Source organism: Chiloscyllium plagiosum, unplaced genomic scaffold (genome assembly GCF_037043375.1).
Source record: "Chiloscyllium plagiosum isolate Xiang-an unplaced genomic scaffold, Cpla_swu_hap1 HiC_scaffold_44, whole genome shotgun sequence".
Lineage (NCBI taxonomy): Eukaryota > Metazoa > Chordata > Chondrichthyes > Orectolobiformes > Hemiscylliidae > Chiloscyllium > Chiloscyllium plagiosum.
In genome coordinates this window covers 38,066,102-38,084,062 of record NW_028270182.1, presented here as the reverse complement: position 1 = coordinate 38,084,062, position 17,961 = coordinate 38,066,102, and positions in this window count along the sequence as shown.

Below are 17,961 nucleotides of genomic sequence, written 5' to 3'. Positions count from 1 at the left end.
GATCCAATGCCTCATCATCCCCACCATCGAGTTACCCACTACTGACATCAGGCTCACTGGCTTTTCCCTATCACCTTTAAATCTTAAATCATTTAAGTAGTGGCACCACATTAGGCGACCTCTAGTGTGGGATATAGGTAAAGTAGTGTTACTTCTGCAATTATAATTACTTATGTTAGGTAAATGAACTCACATCAGTGTGTAATTATTTCAACCAACAGCTGAGGCAACAAGAATGGAAACTATCTGAAGTAAATACATAATTGTTTTTGTATTAGCTGAAATGTACCAGTAAAGAATGATAGATGTTACAGACAAATAGATAAGGTGCTGTGAGGGGAGGGAGTTAAGCCAGTCATGCTTGCAAAAGGGATAGGTATTAGCATCTGTTTCCCACTTTTACAGAAACACAGGAACAACCCCCAATTAGAAGGTCATAAGCATCAGTATGGTTGGGGAAAGCACAGATGGAGGGAGTAGATAATGGTGAAAAAGGATATGCCTAACAATGGACCACATGAGGATGTGGTCAAACGGCCTTGTGAGGCCAGAAATACCCATTTTGGCACAGACAAGGCCGGATAAGGCAACAGATAATCAGGAGTAATGGGTGCCGGTCTTAGAGAAGTGGAAGATTTAAACGGGGAGGAGCAATGGGAAAAAAAAGGAACCAAACTACATAAATATCGTGTATTAGTTGAATTCAGTGTGTGTGAGTCCCTGCCTTGTAGACAGTGGACATCGCACCCTCTTGCAACAGTAAAGTAAAGGACACTACTGATGCAGGTTTTGTCTCGGACTGAAATTATTGACGTGAGTGAGCTTTGATTCTCACAACTGGGATGTCCGGGATGTTCGTCCATTGCCGGGGGGAGTGGCTGGCCCTGGACACTGGAAAGATGCGTCCCGTTCCCAATCAAGGAGTGGTTTCGTGTCCCGGTTTGGTCCGCTCCCTTTGGCGACTGTTATGAATCCCACAAGAGAGACATCTGATTCAGACAGTGACAGGAGGTCGATAGAAAATACGGTGAAAAGGGGCCAGGCAACTCTGTGCACAGCCCAAGGTAAGAAAACTGGCTTTTCAGTATTGCCTTGGTGGCCGAGAAAAGGTGTATTTAATCGTTGAGGGACTGGTGAGGGCCCGGGAAATGGGAGGTAGGCAGAGTAACTGTCACGGAGGAAAGGAAGAAAAGCTCCCTGGAAACATTCCTCCTGAAAGTCCGTTGGAGAGGATGTTGCAGGAATGAACAAGCAATATCTGTACAAGGGCAAAAGATAAAAAGAAAATGATTAAATATTGCTGTTTATTATGCACCAAAGAACCAATCCTTTGTCCGGCTGTCTTCTGGCCAAAATATGGTTCGGACGAGGATTGGGTCTGTCAGTATTTAGTTTTGTATGTGAATAAAAAATAACCTTTTAGTCAAGAGGAGGCGGACTATGCGTCCTGTTGGAAGGGCAGTTTGGGAATGATGGTAGTAAGGATAAGGGATTTCCCCTCTGGCCCACCCCGCCCCTGGGATCCTCTTGGCTGCTTCCCCCACCCCCCCCTCCACCACACACCATAAAATCAGATTAGATGAAAATGGGGGAGGAGGAGAGACAGACAGGCAGGGACAGGGAACGGATGACTTACAAAAGGAGGAGGAAGGGGCGGTGGACCAGGATGTTGTTGTTCCCTACCCTCAATCCTCAACAAAAGAAAGGAAAGATAAAGTAGACGTAGAGGAGGCCTCCGGAGGATCTAAAACAAAGCCGAAGGGGAAAAACAAAAACAGAGAAAAAAGGGAAGAATGTAACGAATTATCCCCTTCGGGAGGTATCAATAGGGGACAAAGAGATTGGGTTTGTAAGTGCCACGCTCACCAGTGGGGAGGTCAGAACATTCAAAAAGGAGATGAAGGTCCTGGTTGAGGATCCAGTAGGGTTGTCTGAACAAATTGATCAATTTTTGGGGCCCAATCTGTATACGTGGGCTGAGTTAATGTGTACTTTGTATATACCATTTACTGGGGAAGAAAGAGGACTTATACGAGGAGCAGCCATTAAAACATGGGACAGGGAACACTCCATTGGAGATGGGGATGCGGGACAGGGAGAGATGATGTTTCCCTACAGAGACCCCCAGTAGGAAAATCAAAACCCGGAGCATCGAGAAGAAATAAGGGAATTGAAAGACCTAATTCTAAAAGGAATAAGAGAGGCAGTTCCGAAGTCACGGGATTTGTCTAAAGCCTTTGAAGTAAGACAGGAGAAAGATGAGACTCCCTCAGCTTTCTTGCAAAGATTAAGAGACTCAATGCAGAAATACTCGAGAATGAAGCCTGAGGACCCAGTGGCACAGGGTCTTTTGAAAGTACATTTTGTGACAAAGGCATGGCCAGACATACAGAGAAAGATACAGAATATAGAAGGGTGGAGCGAAAAACCATAAGATGAATTGTTAAGAGTGGCACAGAAAATGTTGTAAAGAGAGAGGATGAGAGATAAAAACAGAAGGTAAAAATGATGGTAGCTATGGTTGATGAGGTAGTTAAGAAAAGAATGGAACCAATAGTGAGCAACCGGAGCGGTGGGTGGCAGCATGTAGGACAGAGAGGAAAGGGGAGAGGGAGAGGACAAGGGGGAGCATTTGATAGAGGGTTCGGGTGACAGGGGCAGAGATGGAAGTCTCCACAGGCAGGATGCTATTATTGCAGAAAATCGGGCATTTTAAGCGTGAGTGTCCTGATCTATACAGGAAAGAAAGAGCAATTCCGCTTATGAATTTTGATGAAGAATAGGGGTGTCAGGGGTTCCTGCCCCCGGGGAGCCACCAGGAACTCTTGATAAAGTTGAAGGTGGGACCCTGTAGTGAAGAGGTAATCTTCCTAGTAGACACGTTGGTAGCACGGTCATTGCTGAATTTTAAACCAAAGAAAGTAGGAATGTCAACACGGTCAATTACAGTTTCCGGGGTAAAAGGGGAAGGATTTACTGTTCCAGTATTTTAACCTATGATGATAGAAGGTCCTAAGGATAGGGTCACAGGGGAACTGTTGTATATCCCTGATATAGGAAGTAACTTACTGGGGAGAGATTTAATTATCCTCTTAGGACTGGAGATTTGAATTCAGGAAAAATAATTAATTGTACAAATGGCAATGTTGACAGAAGATGTGCAGAGAGAGGTAGACCCTATTATATGGGCTAGAGAAGGGACTCGTGGAAAAGTACAGATCCGTCCCCTAGAAATCGGTTTAAAAAGGAAAGGGGTCGTTGTTTATGAGGAACAATATCCCATTTCCATAGAAGGTAAACGAGGACTGCAGCCAGTAATTGAGGGGCTAGAGATGGACTGTTGGAGCCATGTATGTCTCCTTATAATATCCTAATTCTACCAGTGCGGAAATCTGATGGAACGTATCGATTGGTGCAGGATTTGAGAACATTGAATCGAATAGAACAGGTCAGGCACCAAGTGGTGTCAAACCCCTACACGTTATTAAGTAAGATCCCTCATGACCACAAATGGTTTAGTGTGATAGATTTAAAGGATGTCTTTTGGGCTTGTCCCTTGGCGGAGGTAAGTTGGAATTTTTTTGCCTTTGAATGGGAAGATCCCAAGACAGGAGGGAAACAGCAATACTGGTGGACTATGCTCCCCAGGGTTTACGCAATCCCCAAATTTATTTGGACAGATGTTAGAACAAATAGTGGAGAAATTTAACAGCTCCAAGGGAACGGTTGCAGTATGTAGACGACCTCTTAGTAACAGGAAAGAGAAGAGAAAGAGTAGTAGAAGCCACTAAAAAAATATTGAATTTCCTGGGTCAGCAGGGACTGTGAGTATCTAAAAACAAAATACAATATGTGGAGCGAGAAGTGAAATACTTGGGACATTTAGTGAGGGAAAGCGAAAGATAAGCCCGGAACAGTTATAGGGAACAGTGGGGATTCCGCTGCCCAGGACTAAACGGGAATTACGTACTTTTTCGGGTTTAAAGGAATATTGATTGTGGATAGATTCTTATGCTCAACAGACTAAGAAATTATTTCTCAAACTATTAGAGGAGGAATCAAAGTGTCTGAGTTGTGAAGAAGAGGAAAAAGAACTATTTAAGAATTCAAAAGAGATCTGAGCCATGCCCCCATGTTAGCCTTACCTTCTCTCGATAAACCTTTCCACCTCTTTGCTACCGCAGATAAGGGAGCGGCTGTGGAAGTATTAACCCAGAGGTGGGGAGGAATGAAACAGCCAGTAGCATATTTTTCGAAGCTATTGGATCCAGTATCCCGGGAGTGGCCTGAGTGTGTGCAGGCCGTGGCTGCCACTGCACTGTTTGTGGAGGGAAGCAGAAAGCTTACATTTGGGGGAGCCACACCAAGTGAGAATGATCCTAAACCAAAAAGCTGGGCGATGGTTGGCAGACTCGCGGGTTCTGAAATATGAGGCAATATTAATAGAAAAGGATTATCTAGTGTTGGTTACGGACAATTGTTTAAATCCAGCTGCCTTTCTTTGGAAAGGATAAGGAGAATCTCCTCAGAATCCAGAGCACAACTGCCTTGACGTTATAGAATACCAAACTAAGGTCTGCATGGACCTGAGAGATGTTCCACTTCATGCAGGGGCCTGACGTTTTATAGGTGGATCATCCCGGGTAACTGAAGGGAAAAGACATAATGAGTATGCAGTTGTAGACGGGACGAAAGGTAGGGTGGTAGAGGCAGGAAGGTTGCCAAATGGGTGGTCAGCTCAGACCTGCGAATTCTACGCATTGGAAAGAACCTTTAGGGCGTTTGAAAATAAATAGGGAGCAGCATACATTGACTCTAAGTATGCATTTGGTGTTGTGCACACTTTTGGAAAGATATGGCAGGAAAGAGGACTGATCAATAGACGGGGGAAGGAATTAGCATATGAGGAGTTGATTAAAGAGGTCTTGGAGTCCCTATTACTCCCCGAGAAAAAGCGGTAGTGCATGTAAATGGTCATCAGAAAGGAAATGAACCAGAAATTAGGGGGAATAGATTAGCCGATGAAGTGGCTAAGGAAGCAGGCCTGGACCCAGAAGGAGTGGTTATTCATTTCCTAATACCTGCTGTCCCTGATCCCCGGAAGCTCCTACATTTAATGAAAGAGATGAAAAAGAATTGAAAGTTTTAGGGGCTGCAAAAAAAAAACAGCAGACGGGCAATGGATGTTACCTCATGGAAGGGAAATGTTAAACAAAATGATGATACGAGAAATTATGGCTGTCCTACACCAAGGTAGCCATTGGGGAGTACAAGCATTGTGTGATTTAGTTCTTAGGGAATATGGATGTAAAGGAATACATACAAATGCTAAACAAATATGTGAGGGATGTATAATATGCACAAAGGTAAATACGAAAGCCTTGAGAAAACAGACCCCGGGAGAAAGAGACCCAGGATTGAGACCTTTCCAGAGTTACAAGTAGATTATACTAAACTACCCAGAGTAGGAAGACTAAAATATATGCTGGTCATAGTAGATCATCTGTCTGGTTGGGTTGAGGCATACCCCCTAGCTACTGCCACTGCGAGTGGGGTGTCTAAAACAATATTAGAACACATAATTGCCCGATATGGGCTAGTGAACCGTATAGATTCCGACCAAGGAATTCGTTTTACCCCTAAATTGTTACAGGAGATAATGAAAGGGTTGGGAATTTCCTGGGAGTTCCATGCTCCATGGCACCCACCATCATCAGGAAGGTTTGAGAGAATGAACCAAACATCAAACGACAGCTCTCTCAATTGATAATAGAAACCAGATTCCCTTGGACCAAATGTTTACCTATAGCTCTCTTGCGAGTACGAACAGCACCAAGGAAAGATTTGGGACTATCCCCCTATGAAATCATATTTGGATTACCTGATCTGGGAACCAACGGAGAATTGACATTTCCCGAAACTAAAGATTTGTTCTAAAGAAATATATACTGGGCATCTTTGTCTCTCCTCAGGAAACAGTTTATTGGCACAGACTCCGGCCCTTGAATTCACCGTCCATCCCATCCGGCCGGGAGATTGGGTCTTAGTAAAATCATGGACAGAGACTAAATTGCAGCCGGACTGGGAAGGGCCGTATCAGGATCCTTTGCTTACCGAAACGACAATAAAGACAGCGGAGAAAGGTTGGAATCACTACACTCGGATCAAAGGGCCAGTGAAATTTCCAGTTGAGGAAGAAGTCTGGACAGCCGAATCAACGCAAGACCCGCTGAAAGTCAGGCTGAAGAGACTTAGAGTAACTGATTATACATTGGGGACGCGAGCGCGGTATTATTTCTGTAGGATTGTGTATTAAGTTTTTTTGTGCTTCAGCACAATTTTTAGAATGCTGGGGATGCTTAGAGTTATGATGCTAGCTCTCTTAGTAATGGGATTTTGTCGACTATAATTTTCATATGTGTTATTAACGGTCCCTAAGTCTGATAATCAGCAAGTAATAGACCTGATGCATGGAACTTAGTAAATTGTGGGGATGTAGATAATCAGAGACATTACCGCTGCTCAGAGATACATCCTAAGTCCTTTGGGGATGGTACTTGGTATAATGGTCTTATCACAATACACAGGGCCACCTTCCAATCACTTCTCGATTGTCCCGATAAAGAGCGTAGCCCAATATACCTAATGATAAAGAAAACCACATGGCACAAAGCAATTCTCGGGGTCGGGGGGGGGGGGGGGGGGCACCTATGAGATACAATTAGATGAAATATTTGGGATAGAAATGTAAGCAAACGGGAAAGATTTCTCGGGCTGTTGTTTTCAAATTAGCGTAGGAAAGGGAAAACGGGCAGAACTATTGGATAATAAGGTACAACCTTTTACCCCTCCTGATGATCCTAAATTAGTAAATATAATGGAGATAAAGGACTTGAAACTGACCATCGAAATAGAAACTGGATATGGGGATGCAAATGCCTGGGTTGAAGGGTAAAGTGTACTGTAAAAAGTCTGAACAAGAGCAATTACTATGCGTGTGCCTCCGGTAGGCCCGTGGCCCAGGTGGTTCCCTTTCCGCTTGGGTGGAAGCGAGACAGGAAGGGCATGAAATGCATAATAGCCCTGTAACAGGATAAGACTGCATAGAATGATATGAATTGCACCTCTCTATCTCTGATGTTCCCTCACTTGGAGAAGAAAGATTCAATAGCCCCCTCTATGTTTTCAGCTGCAGTCGGAAATAACAAAACGTGTGCGCGTAGACAAGGTACAAATCGGTCTAGAGATGTGGGGGAGCTGAAAGTATGTACAGAGATTAAGAATGTCTCTGAAACGGACAAGGGAGGGAACTACTCAGCACCAAAGGCTCCCCGAGCGGATCTGTGGTGGTACTGTGGAGGCAAAATATTGAGACACAACCTACCACTGGATTGGAGAGGGATATGTGCAATTGTACAATTGGTAATTCCATTTACCCTGGCATTTGTGAAGGAAAAGATAGTGGGGCAAAAGGGGAGGAGTAAGAGATCACTGTTCGAAACTTCTTTCGATGACAGGATTTATCTCGATTTTGGAGGAGTTCCTAGGAGGGTACCTGATGAGTTCCAGGCTCGTAATCAGATTGCAGAAGGCTTTGAGTCTGCTCTCTTTTGGTGGGTAACAATTAATAAAAATGTACATTGGATAAATTACATTTTCTATAATCAACAGCGATTTATAAATTATATAAGAGATGCGGTTAAAGGAATATCAGAACAGCTTGATGCGACAAGTAGGATGGCATGGAAAACAGAATGGCCCTTGATATGATTTTAGCGAAAAACGTGTGTGTGTGTGTGTCTGATGTTAAGAGGAAGCTGTTTCACCTTTATTCCTAATAACACTGCACCTGATGGTTCAATTACTCGGGTCTTATGGGAATTGAATACCTTAGCAGAGGAACTGGCTAAGAATTCAGGAGAAAACACATCTCTCACGGGATGGCGTGAATTATGGTTTGGGAAATGGAAGGGGGGGGGGGGTGGTTTCCATCCTTACTTCCCTGATAGTAGTAGCCGGGGTAGTGGTAGCCATTAGCTGTTGCATCATGCCCTGTATACGAGGACTCACCCAAAGACTGATTCAGACAGCCTTAATAAAACAGATACCCCCAAAATGGAATCAGGCAGAGGGACTTTATCGATTAAATAATGAGGGGATGAGTGCGACCAAGATGGATGAAATCTCCAGAATGATGTTTGCGAATATTGGTGGCAATGCTTAAAAGAAAAATGCAGAAGATAATAAATGGTACTGAAAGAAAAAGGGGGAAATTGTGGGATATATGTAAAGTAGTGTCACTTCTGCAATCATAATTATTTATGCAAGGTAAATGCACTCACACCAGTGTATAATTGTTTCAACCAAGAGCTGAGTCAACAAGAATGGAAACTATGCGAAGGAAATATATAATTGTTTTTGTATTATCCAAAATGTGCATACAAGAATGTAACGTGCCTGCAAACAATGGTAGATGTTATCGACAATGAGATAAGGTGCTGTGAGGATGTAGGTTAAGTCAGATATGCTTATACAAGCAGTAGTTATAAACATCTGTTTCACACTGTTGCAAAAACACAAAAACAAACCCCAATTAAAAGGTCATTAGGATCAATCTGGTTGGGGAAAGGGAGGAAATGTGACAAGTGAGGGATTTAGATAGTAGTGATGGAGGATATACCTAACAATGGACAACAGCAGGATGTGGTGAAATGGCCAAGTAAAATTTGTACTTTGTTAAGCACAAGGCCGGATAAGGCAAGAGAGAAACAATAGTAATGGGCACCGGGTTTGGAGTAGTGAGTCGTATATAACATATGTATTTGGTAAACTTTGTGTGTGCCTTATTCCAGGTACCACGCTTGCAAGCGTCTAATAAACATACTGATTGCTTCAGATCTTGTCTTGGACTGAAATTATTGAAGTGAGTGAGCTTTCTTTCTCTAAGTCTGTAATTTAAATTTACTGTGCTTTCTATTCTCTCAATTTCTCATATTAATTGCTCCTCGTTTTCTTCTTAACTTTGAGACAAATCTCAAAATTCCGGGCACAATAAAAGCGATATGAATTATAAATTAGTACCTGGACAAGAGAACCAATGAACAGATACATAGACCTCTTGAACATGAGGGCTGGGCATTGAGAGCAGAGGATTAGTGGATAGCACTCGTGTCTCACAGTGTTATGCACTTGGGTTTGTTTCCATCCTCGGTCACATGTTTGTGTGGAGTTTGCATGTTCTGGTTTTCTCCCACAATCCAAAGATGTGCAGATTAGGTACATTGGCCATGCTAAGCAGCATGTTCTGTTCAGGGGTGTGTCGGTTCTGTGCGTTAGTCAGGGGTAAATGTCCAGTAATCTGAGAGCAGAATGGTGCTGAGTGGATTATTCTTCGGAACATCAGTGTAGACTTGTTGGGCCGAATGGCCTGTTTCCACACAGTAGGGATTCCATTATCTGAGAATTGTGTTTCGCTAAACAAAACTGGCATTTTTTTTTTAAATGTTGCATTTAAAACTTATCTTTAACTGTCAATTGTCAATCTTGTAAAATATCTCAATGTTACTGGAATCAATGTTCAAATAAAACACTGCACATAAAGCCACACAAAGATCTTCGTGACCATCTAATTACTGTTCAGTGGAATAATCACAGTAAAATTTTATTGTTCCTGATATCAATCCCCACTATCACAGTAAGGATCTGGTTATCATTCCCTCCAATAAATGCAATCATTGTCCCTCTGGTATGTCAGTTCAGTAGTTATACACCATACTGGTTGTTCAAAGCATGGTTATTCTTTATTATGAATGGCCAAGGATTCTAACGGCAAGAGATGTTCGATCTGATTTGTTGCATGTTCTCAAACAGGTTTTCACTCTAAATTTGGCAAAAAAAGTGTTACTTTGGTCTTGTTGAACTGCTGATGCTAACATTTTCAGTTCATGTTCATTAAACATATTTGGAGAAAGTGAGGAAAGCTGTAGCATTGGAAAAGGGCAGACACATTCAAAAAGCAGGAGTATCAACCTGTCGGGCATTAGGCCATCATCAGAAAAGATTCCTGATGAAGGACTCATTCCCAAAACGTCGATTCTGCTTTTCCTCGAATGCTGCCTGACCTGCTGTGCTTTTCTGGCACCACATTCTTTTGACATTAGAAATAGTTGACTAAATATTCAGAGATAATACTAAAAGTTGCCTCTGTCAATTTAATTTACTGTGCTTTCTATTCACTGAAGTTTTCATGTTAATTGCTCCTCTTTTTCTTAAATTTGACACAAATTTCAAAATGCAGAACACATTAAAATTCACATGAATTATAAATTTGATTTCTCAACAAGAAAACCATGTGGACTGCAATATATAGTATTCTTGAACAACCTACACATTTGAAAGAAAAAACAATTCCTTCCAAAAAATGTTTGCACGTCTGTATCTTTCTTTCAATTCAATAATCCTGCAAATAGTTTATAATTGTCAGTTGATCTCTCTGAATGAATACCTCATGAAATTCAATGTAACAGCTGAAAAATTAACAACAGATTGATAATTGGGTGTTAAAGATCTTATTTGAAGCCAACAAATGTTTGGAATTTACTTGAATTCCACCAGAAACCATTCTTGAATCATAATACAAGAAATGAGATATTTGAGAGATGTGCAAACCTTATGTTTAAATGAACAAACTCCAATATTTTCAAAGCATTTCAATCTTACGGTCAAAATTAACAGGTGAATGGAAAAATAAAAACAAGTTTCTGACAATTCATAAACTGAACAACAATTACAAATTCATTTTGATCAAAGGACAGAGTAATATTTAGATGAATCGCAGCATTTAGTTACAAAGTAGGTAACCAGCTGACTGATAAGTAATAGCATTTGTTAGTTTACTGAAGGAGATATCAACTTTATTTACAATTTATAGCACGACAGAATAATGTTTAATGTTTTTCAATTGTTTGGACTTGCCTCTTTGCAACAAAATAAAGGATCAATCTCATTACTTAGACATCGTAATCTTTAATTCTGCAACATTTTCAAATATTCTCCAGGAACTTAGAAGCAACAGAATTAGATACAGGTATCCCTACTATCCGAAAGTGAAGCGTTATTATGAAACTTTACATAAGCTGAAAAGGCATTAGTCGAAGAAGCATTAATTTATATGGGAAACATCTCCCCTTTTTCCGTAAAAGTGAAAATTCTCTTCAGAGTTCTTTCAGTTGGACAAAACAGGGACAGATGTAAGTCTTTTGTAAAAGCAAAGTGGCTAAAGCGTATTTTCCAACACATATTTCTTGATAACCGGACTCAAGTAAGTATCAGATTTTGTGATTATTAATATAATAAACAAAAGCAGATTGTTGGATTGAAAAGCAATTCAGTCTGTGATGAGGTACTCTCTAATGAACATTCAGATAGCTCTTGATATATTTCTTGTGAAGGTGTGATTTGTAACCTTCCCTCGGGTCTAGTAATAGAGACACTGCCACAGCTCCACAGGCTCCTTTCCTAATGTTCCCACTCAGGACGGCAGGACTGCAATATTATGTTTAATATGTTTCTCAAATGAAAACTAATCAGCTGTTTATTGTTGTAATTTGAATGGGAATTAATTAGGTAGTTTCTGTGTGTAATTGTCTGGAAATTAAACAATATTTTACAATAACAATAGAATAAATGAATGATCGTCTTAAATAAACAGGAATCGCATGACAATTCTTTGAAAGACAAATTGACAAAACTGCGTGATCATTGTACTTTGATTTAAAATGCATCTGATATTTAATGTGAATATTAAGCTGAAGACAATTCCACTTCCTTTCAACAATGTACAACTTCCACAAAATCAAACTGAACAGGCATTGATAAAGGAAGGAACAAGCAGATGATAATTCTATTTTCTGTACATAAACGTGTAATGAATTTTAAGTAAGTTTTATATATGTAAAAATGAAACACTTATTGTGGTTCGAAATACAATAAACGTCAGCATGAAGTGAAATATAATCAAATCAATTCAACTGTGTTTTCTCAGTTAAAATACAGTTCAATATTCAAAGTAATCGAGTGATTGTACACTGCAATATATTTACATTATTTCAGTGATGAGACATAATTCCACATTTATACCCCTTATAGTGAAGCAAACTTGTGTCAGGAGTCAGAGGGGGTAGGGGAGGTTCTTAATGAGTACTTTGCTTCAGTATTCCCGAGTGAGTGGGACCTTGTTCTTTGTGAGGGCAGCGTGGAACAGGCTGATATGGTCAAACAGGTCGATGTTAAGGCGGAGAATGTGCCGAAAATATTGAAAAATCATGGGGATAGATATGTCCCCTGGGCCAGAAAGTATATAACTTAGGTTGTTATGGGAAGGGAGTCAAGGGATGACTGTGTTTTGGCAATGATCTTTGCATCCTCACTGCCCACTGGAGTCATACCAGATGATTGGAGTGTGGCAAACGTTATTCCCTTATTCAAGAAAGGCAATTGAGATAATCCTGGGAATCATCGATGAGTCAGTCTTACATCAGTTGTGGGCAAATTATTGGAGAGGATTCTGAGAGACAGGACTGATGATTATTTGGAAACGTATAGATTGATTAGAGGTGGTCAGTATGGCTTTGTGAGTGGCAGGTTATGGGTCATAAGCCTTATTGAATTATTTGAGGATGTGACAAGCACATTGGTGAGGACAGAGTAGTGGATGTGGTGTATATGGATTTTAGCAAGGTGTTTGATAAGGTTCCCCATGGTAGGCTCATTTAGAAAGTAATGAGGCATGGGATACAGGGAAATCTGCCTGGTTAGATAATAAATTTGCTGGCCCATAAAAGACAGGGTGAGATTACATAGATAAGTTTCAGCTTGGAGCACGGTGACCAATGGTGTTCTGAAGGGATTAGTTCTGGGACCTCTGCTTTTTGTGATTTTTACAAATGACTTGGATGAGGAAGTGGAAGGGTGGGTTAGGAAGTTTGCCAATGACACGACGGTTGGTGGAGTTGTGGATAGTGTGGAGGGCTTTTGTAGGTTGCTAGAGGACATTGACAGGATGCAGAGCTGAGCTGAGAAGTGGCAGATGGAGGTCAACCTAGGAAAGTGTGAAGTTATTCATTTTGGAACTCCAAATTTGAATGCATATTTTCAGATTAAATGCAGGGTTCTTGACAATGTGGAGGAACAGAGGGATTGTGGGGTGCACGTCCATACATCCCTCATAGCTGACATCCAAGGTGATAGGGTTATTAAGACGGGGCATGGTGTGTTGGCTTTCATTAGCGGGGAGAATGAGTTTAAGAGCCACGATGTTATGCTGCACCTCTATGGATCCCTGGTGAGACTACACTTGGAATATTGTGTTCGGTTCTGATCACCTCATTAGACATTGCATGCAGAAGCTTTAGAGAAGGTGTAGATGAGATTTATCAAGATGTTGCCTGGACTGGAAGGCATGTCTTATGAAGAAATGTTGAGGGATCTGGGGCTTTGGTAATTGCAGTGAAAGAGGGTGAGAGCTTACTTGATAGCTTTGTGTAAGATGATGAGAGGCATAGATAGAGTGGATAATGAAAGACTTCTCCCCACAAAGTGACATAATTTTAAGGTGAATGGGGGAAGTTGTGGGGAGATGTCAGAGATAGTTTCTTTATAGATCGTGGTGTGCGCGTGGAACACACTGCCAGTGGTGGTAGGAGATTCAGATCCATCGGGGACATCTAAGCGACTCTTGGATAGGCATATGGATGATAGTAAATGAAGAGCATGTTGGTTAGTTTGATCTTAGAGTAGGATAAAAGATCGGAACAACATCGTGCTGTACTGTTCTATATTCTATGGATGGAAATGAACATTTATATATTAGCAACGTATAGATTTTCAAAATTGTATTAGCATACTAACGAATAATGATAAATTTCATCTTGCTATTTGACTGTGCTATCTGCAAAAATGAACAGGAATTGTTGCAGGGAAAAGTAATTAGGTTTTTCTAAATTTATAAGGCTGGGATTACACAGATCATTCAAATGAGCAAAAGTCATATTTTTAACAGTGCGTGTTGCATCAAAAATAATGGATTCTTTTGTGGGTGTGTTGATTGGAAATAAAATGGATTTTATATTACTGTATAGGTACTAGGGAAGATTGGATTAAATTCAAATATAAACTTCACTGTAGTTGTTAGCAAGATAAACTAAACCAGATAATAACTATTGTCACGCAAATTCTTTAATAATTACTGTTAGAATCCTGAAAAAAGGATATACTGTACCATTTTTCAAACAGTCAATAAATTAAATTGTGAACCTCAGTATACTTGTTACCCAGACAAATTATTATGCAATTATTGTAACGGTAATGACTTAATAACCAATGCTAAAACCTAAACAGATAAATTGGTTCAATACTTTGTCAGCATGTTGCTCTGAAATTGATTGGATATCTATTAAGATCGGTAAACTGAGGGATCAAAAATAATAGCTCGCTTGATAGAATTAAAGGAAAAATGAGAGTGTTTATTGAACAGGATTGTTTTTGTTTAAAAATGCAGATGATGCAAGAATAATATATTTTCCTCCGTTGGTTTTCTTGTAGAGACATGTGCTTTTTTTAAAAAAAATGTCATGATTCAATGTTGAGACACTTGTGTCAGAGTCTGCAAAGTGGAGAGTGAGAGAGAAAGAATTTTTTAAAAAGGAGAAATGAAAGGAACTGGCGAGCAGATGAGCTCCAACTGTAGTGTTTCACCCTGCTAACATCTTATTGGGTGAACTGGAACGCAGACTTGTCAAGCAACAACCTGACATAATTGCACAGAATCGTAGCTTACAATAACCTAGACACCATCGTCACCATCCCTGTATGCCCTGTCCCACCGGCAGGGGACATGGATGTAACTGAAATGCTGGAACATGCAGGGTAATGAACTAAGATCTGCAGAATGTGATCAATGTGAGTTATTTGACACTTCTCCAGAATATTAAACTCCAATCCAATTTGAAAAGTTACTCGCGTCATCAGACTTTAACTACAAATGCCAGAAAAATAATTCTCAGAATGCTGCAGCACAGATCGAGGCCACTTGGCAAATCCTGCTTATGTGTTGGCTGTAAACTCCCCAGGCTTTACAGCTTTTTGTACTCACCATTGAGTGCAACAATTTCAGACTGTACTCTGCCTTCTATGCTTTTATAATCTGTTTTTAACATATTTCTTTGACAGCTGCACACCTTGTTCCCTTGTTTCTTTCCCAGCCCTAACTCTATTCCCCGTGGCCTTGCGGGATGACCATTTCTGCTGTTTAATCTCTCCTCCCTTCCCCCGTGTGACAGAGTGCCTTTATGTCCTTGTCTCATCCCCACCTTGCTCACAACCTGTTACATTTCTGAAGGTTCCCAGACATCTGTAACTATCACTGCGCCCCCTCGGTGAATGGCGCGAGTTTTGAGTTCTCTTCCTCCTGAGATAATCAGAAATCTTTCCGGTTGCAGTTTCCCCCAGATTATATTTTGAAAACCAGAGCATTTGTGTCAGAGTCAAGTATTTGTGAACCTTCATCCACAATTCCGAGCATTTGGATGTAATTTGTGACCCTCCCACAGATGTGTAACGTTCCTGGTTTGACCATGCTAACATGGTCGCAGTGTGCAATTTATGTGGGTTGGGCTAGCCATGGTTAATGTGGGGTTATGGGGGTAGGGTGGGTGAGCAGGTCATTGCAGACTCGATGGGCCCAATAGACTCTTTCTGCACCCACTGGATTCTGTGATTCTAACTAGTTTCGAGTGTTGTCCCGTGTTCCTCATGCGAGGTTCATTCAACTCACACATATGATTCTGTGGGTGCTCACTAAATCCTTTCCTTCAGTTTCGCATCAATTTCACGCTGTATGTGAGGGTGGGAATGAATTTGTAAAAATATAAATACTCCAACCAAAACCCCTCACAGGTCAGGAACTGTTTCTGCTACTTTCATCACTCACAAGGAACGGGAAATAAAGGTTCAGTCACAAAGCTTACAGGAACATAGCGGTTATAATCACCAGGAAAGGCTGAATATCTCAAAACGCTTTTTCTCAAGAAAAGAGGAGGCTTAGAGACAGCCTGGTACAAGTAGAAAGCTTTGTGTCTGTGTTTTCAGAGTTTTGTGGTTGTAATCATTGGGTTGGAAGCATGTTTCATTGCCCTAGATCATCAAAGGTGCTGTTTAAATGTGCATCTTTCTTTCTATTTGTCTGAGTTAATAATCAGATGGACAGGTCAATGTCTGAGTGTCTTACCAAATCCCTGATTGAATGTCTTCCCCCACAAACTCAGGTGCCTCACCACACACTGGGTCATGGAGAAACTCTGCCGTTACAATGAGAACTGTCTTTGTTGTCACCACTCCTCGTGCTTCCGCCTAATCCCCACTTCCCTTTATTAAATCCCAGCTGCATCTCGTCCTCCCACATGGGCATGTTGAAGAGCATGACAGGAGAATGGATTGAAACCGAGAGTTCAATAGCCAGAATGAAAGAGGAAGAAGGAAATAAACGGTGATTGTGGATCCCAGGGGATACAGACTCCAGGATTAGTCCTTGTAGGAATTCCTGCAGTAATACAAGACAGCATTCCAGGATGAGAGTTAAACTCGAGTGGCAAGAGAGGGAGCCACTGAACATGAGCAGGTTTAGTTCAAACACAGGAGGTTTGTTCAGTCATTCACAGTGTGTTTGACATGGAGGTTAAGTGAGTCGTGAGGGGAAATGTTACCACAAGCTGCCGATGGATAACTTTTATTGGAACAGGAGGAGGCCATTCAGCCCCTCAACCCTTCTCTGCCATTCATGATGATCATAGCTGATGTGTGACCTAACGTACAACTTTCGAAACCCTCTAATTTCATCAATACACAAGATGAGTATGGGAAAACTAAACATCTGCAAATGTGGTAAATCAGAAACAAAATCAGAAATTGTTGGAAAAATACAGCAGGTCTGGCAACATCTGTGGAGAGTGAACCGTTCGTGTCCAGAGATCAGTCAGGTGACCAGCTGCAGCTGACCTTTCTGCTGTTTCTGCACACAATCTGGTACAGGTTCTGGTGCGAAGGGAATGAGATTGTCCATAACAAATGAGAAGATAGGAGGATGTACTCAATCAGAATTAGGAATACACTTACCCCTCCCAGTGGGACACTCACCGACATAGTCACACTGCAGAGAGGATGTTAACCTGCCTCAAGTATGGAAAGGGATTTACTCGATCTCACAATCTGCTGAGGCACCAGAGATGGCACAGTGAAGTTAGGCCCTTCATCTGCTCCAAGTGGGAGAAAGGATTCATTCAAATCTCTCACCAGGGCAGACATTAGTGCATTCCCACCGGGGAGAGGCGATTCACCTGCACCGTGTGTGGGAAAGCATTCACTCAGTCCTCTGACCTGCTGAAACACCAGCGAGATCACTCTGGGGAAAGGTCATTCAATTGTGGGGGGAGATTCACTCAAATGCAGCACCTGCAGAGTCCCCAGTGAGCCCACACAGGGGGAGAGGCCATTCAGATGGTCAGTGTGTGAGAAAGGATTCAGTGATTCATCCTGCCCACTGAGACCCCAGTGAGCCCACACAGGGGAGAGATCATTCAGGTGGTCAGTGTGTGAGAGGGGATTCAATGATTCATCCTGCCCCCCCGAGTCCCCAGTGAGCCCACACAAGGGGAAAGGATATTCAGATGTTCGGTGTGGGAGAAGGGATTCAGTGATTCATCCCTCCTTCTGAGACTCCAAGCAGCCCACTCAGAGGAGAGGCCATTCAGATGCTTAGTGTGGCAGAAGGGATTCAGTGATTCATCCTGCCCCCGAGACCCCAGCGTGTTCACACTGGGTAGGAGCTGTTCAACCCTTTGTGTGACAAGGGTTTTGCTGCATCTTCAACACGATTTAGAGACCAGTGAGTGCTCACAGGGAAGTGGT